Genomic DNA, 4,772 nt, shown 5'->3' on the forward strand with positions numbered 1-4,772 from the left:
TTCTTCACACTGATTCAATTAACTCGTCACACGTTCCAGCTGGATTGTTAATAAATTGAAAAACGAGTTACTGTAATGAGTTTCCCCCTCGATTATTCAGAGCGAAGGCAGATGTGTGGCGAACGTCTCCATCAGCTGATGTATTAACAGAACCGCTGCACATCTGCTCCATCGTGAGGTCATATTAGAGTCATATTAAAGGGGATGGAGAGGAATCACACACCGAGAGTCATCAGATAAAGAGGGGTCAGCAATAGTCTGGACACTAGGAGCTTCGGTCAGAGCAGGTTAAGACCATTCATATCTAGAATTCATCGTATACTGCGATGTTTAATTTAGCTCACATTTAACAAATTTGTATCATCATGTTTATTTTTTGCCTTTGTGTAAAATTAAAGGGAGAGAATCAATAGATAAACACAGCGACGTACAGAAAGCGGGCAAGGCAGAGCAAACTGGAGCTGTGTGAAAGAAACTAGCTTTAGAGAGACACTATCTGTACGGTACATCCTCTCACTGGACAACAAAAACACTCCCACATAAATCTTCAAATGAACCAAGATTCTAAAAGCTAAGCAGGCCTTTGCCAGTTTAGCAAGCGACAGCAAATTAGCTGAGCAAAAGCTGATTAATAAGCAAAACCTTATTAATTAGAATGCATACATACATCATCTAAACCGCTTATCCTTCTGGGTCGCGGTGGGGTGCTGGAGCCTATCCCAGCTGTCATTGGGCGGAAGGCAGGATATACCCTGGACAGGTCGCCAGTCCGTCGCAGGGCAGTAATTAGAATGCCTAAATCTAAATCTAAATGAAGGCTAACTAGCAACCAAAAGCTAACCTAGCATAGGATAACCTAGCAAGTGCAAGATAATTAATCCAGTAAAAGCAAACCAGCAGCCGTAACACAACCTAGTGACAGAAAGCTGATCTAAGGTAAAAGACCTGGGAATCATAAGCTAAGGTGAGCAAATGCTGACCTAGAAATCGTAGCCTGTTGTGCTGATTCTGTCACCACCGCTGAAAAATTATAAATCAGTGTCACTGATCGTCTATGCTAGTGTCAGTCTATCTCATTAGAATATTAGGCCACGCCCAGAGAGGTCTGAGTCTGAACAGTGAATTCAGCTCTTTTTTTTGTCTTATTAAATTCAAACGCTGTTCAAGTTTGTTATTATATAAACATGATTTTTGACCATGCTGACTGGGACTGTTGAAGCCCCCTAGAGCCCCCCGGAGCACAGTGATCCATGAAGCCAGAGTAAAGGTTCAGTGTGTTCTCTGTTTACCCTCCTCAGGTTGGCGAGGCTGAAGCGTATTGCGTTGACACAGCCCGGCTGCACCTCCGTGTTAGCGGCCACGAAAGGCCAGAACTGAGCCGCTTCTGACATTCCTTTAGAAACGGGGGCAGATTAAAACGTGGCCAGGTGATGATTATGTGATGGGGTTACGCTCCCGAGGGCCGCTGAGTGACAGCTGGAGGGCAAACGGCGCCGGACTGCTGACCTGCAGCTTTGACGGCTTCTGACAGGCTCCTAACGGACGGAAGTGGAAAAGCAGGCCAGCAGAGCCAAAGACAAACACTGAGGCACGGCGGCGAGGCACAGCGAGCCCATTCACCCACCAAACATGACTTAGCATAAACACCACCCGGGAGACTGCACAGTCTGCACCCAGAGCTGGACCTGAGAATGCTAATTCACCCAGTCTACCCCAGTCGATCATCAAGGACACACACAGGGTCACGGTTCTTTAGTCTAGAGGCTCAGTCACAGCAGCACTGTGCTAGGAAACACTCTGCTGCGATGAGAGAAGAAGCGTCCCAAACCTCCGAGTTCTGCTGTGGGGAACTTCGAGTCTTTGGCTAATAGTGCTACTGCTCTGGCTTTGCTGACCTCTGAAGAGGCTTCATACAGCAGCACTGAACTGCCAAAACAGAGCTAATGCTAACGTTAGCAGTGTTTAAACATCCCCCACCCACTTTAAATAAACACACGAAGGAGACTGTAAGATACACAGTCAGTCTGGAGATGGAACTGTGGGTCATTCTACAGAAACGCCCACATTCTATCTCTCCATAGGAGTCACTGGTGTTACTGGTCCTCATTGGTGTTCCACATAATAAAGGAACACCAGAGACATTTTAATGAACAATGCATTTTACAGAATGGCTGCTGCAGAGCATCAAACCACATGTTGTCAGTCAGGGAATATCCACTAAAATATGGAATTTAATCCATTTGTGTTCTATTTTTTCACAGTTAGTTAAGTCGGTCACACCAGTGACTTCAGCTAAAAGCTTCATATGAAATCATGAGCTAAATGAGAAAATCTCTGATAACTGAAAGACACAGTGGACTCACCATGAGCTTTTCTTCATAGATCCTCAGAAAACAGGTAAAAGGAAGTCGAGTGATGTCATCAGTGTGACTTTTATTTCAAAATAAGACACTTTTAGTTACGCAGTAACACCAGTGACACGCCTCCTGGGGAAACTTCATTATATATTTTATAAGATTTATTTGGCTTTTGTTTTCTTTATGTCATTTAATTTATACATTCTATAGTCAATGTATAGATTATTATAGTTAAAATTGCAGAAAAACGTTTTTTTCTTCAAAATCTGGCCTCAGCCTTTATACATGACTGTGAGGACGAGCTCCTCTGTGGTGCTTGGAATTCTATATAATTGATTTAAAAACCAATATTGCTAAATTGAGGCTCAAGAAGGTGTAATTATTAACATAATTTAGTGTTTTATTTGAAAATGTAAATAAATTGTAACTCTAACATGTTTTTAAGTGTAATATATCTGTAAACGCTAGAGACACAAAACTGGACGTTTCTGTAGAATGACCCTTATCTTTACTTCTGTGTTTTCACTGTTTATGGTTGGCAAATTAGCCAGGTTGCTAACTACAAAGTCAGCTATTGGCTAACCGCAGCTCACCCCACTGTCACCAACCTGGCCAGTTATCCACTCTTTTTTCCACAGATCAGTTTGCAGCACTGTACTTTCATGAGTACTTTTCTGTCATTGCTGTTCATGTGTAGTGAGTTAGCTAGCTTGCTAACCGCACCATCATGGAAGATTTTGTGGTCACCAGTCTTTTGGTCCAGCCTTGGTCATGGTCATTTAGCAAGGCGACACAAACTGCAAATATTGGTGTGTATTTGCAGCTTTAGTGCTGGAGCTGTGAAGCTAATATAGATAATAACTGTAGCTAATTTCTCATTAATTAGCATGGTCTCTTGCCTGAAAGCGCATTGAGATGTTCAGTATCTCTAACATGTTTGTTGATGTGGCTTCTGACACTGTATGATTCACTGTGTCTATAAACATGGAGCAGTGTCAGTGTTCCAGGTGGATGCTACTGTTTTTAGCCATGTGCTTTAGTTCACATTTATAGACAACAGTATAGCGTTAAACATCAGAAACCAGATAACTAAGTCTATGGATGTCTGAAGTTTTGTTGTCATCCTGTAATCCGTGCCATATTGGGAATTCTAAGGGAACGTTAGGAGTCTGATCCATTTATCACTATGGGAAAAATGAAGAACGACATTGAGAATCAACAATATTACACTGTGTGGTAAACAAAACTGTTCCAAAACTGATGTGTTTTGTTCTGTGTACATTAAATAACGCTACAAGTGAGCTAACATTCCTGTACACTGACATAATGTCAGTCTACTGTTACACTTCAAAGCTCTAAACTACCACACTGGACAAAGCCTGCTGGGTATTTTGGAGGGGTCAGTCTTTTGATGTCAGTGTTAGCTTGTTAGCATGTAGCACTACTGCAGGCTGCATGGACATCACTGAAAAAGATGGCGTCTAAAAGGCAGCATATGTTCAGTGTTAATGGAGCATTCACATATGGTTACCCACTAATACACACACACACACACACCCCATGACAGATGCTGTATTTAGAACTTTACGCTGGTAACAATCTGGATGGTCCTTTGTCGTCAGACCACAATACATGTTTCCACTGAGCATCAGTCCAGTTCACGAGCTCAAACCCAGAGAAGTTGGCAGCGTTTCTGGATGTTGTTGATATGTGACTTCCACTGTGCAGAGTACAGTGTTAACCTGAAGTATAGTGATTATTCACAATGGTTTATGAAAGAATTCCCGAGCCCATGATATCTATCATAGAAACATGCCGGATTTTAATGCTGTGAGGTCTGAGGGGTCAAAGGTCAGTTGTGGTTTTCGGCCTTTTCCTTTACACATAGAGATTTCTCCGGATTCCTTGACCCTTTTAATAATGTTATGGACTGTAAGAAGGTGAAATCCCTAAAATCATCACATGAAACATTGTTAAATTTGACTGAGCCTTTTTGTGAATGCTCCGCTGGTCACCTGCATCACCTGTTACCTGTGTTCCAAAACAGGTGTTTCTGATCATTAGGCTCACTGGTGGTTTTGGATAGTAAATAAAATGTCTATATCTGTGTTGTAGTCATGGCGACCCCTGGTTCCTATCACCACCACTGTAACGAAACCACTCTGAATGACTCTGTTCATTGTTTTGTGGGGGAGAATTTGTGGAAAAAGGTGGAGTTCCCCTTTAAGTCCGTTGCCACAGCTAGGTATGATGCACACTGAATGTGAAGAGGGGTGCTCGACCGTTTCCGTGCACCTGATGTGTGACTCAGGTGCAAAAACAGGTCCTTATTATCCTCCCCTCCTTAATCTCTCCTTTCTTCCTCCTCCGTCGCTCTCCGAGAGATGAATTCGGTCTGTTTGCAGCAACACGAGT

Source organism: Colossoma macropomum, unplaced genomic scaffold (genome assembly GCF_904425465.1).
Source record: "Colossoma macropomum unplaced genomic scaffold, Colossoma_macropomum, whole genome shotgun sequence".
Classification (NCBI taxonomy): Eukaryota; Metazoa; Chordata; class Actinopteri; order Characiformes; family Serrasalmidae; genus Colossoma; species Colossoma macropomum.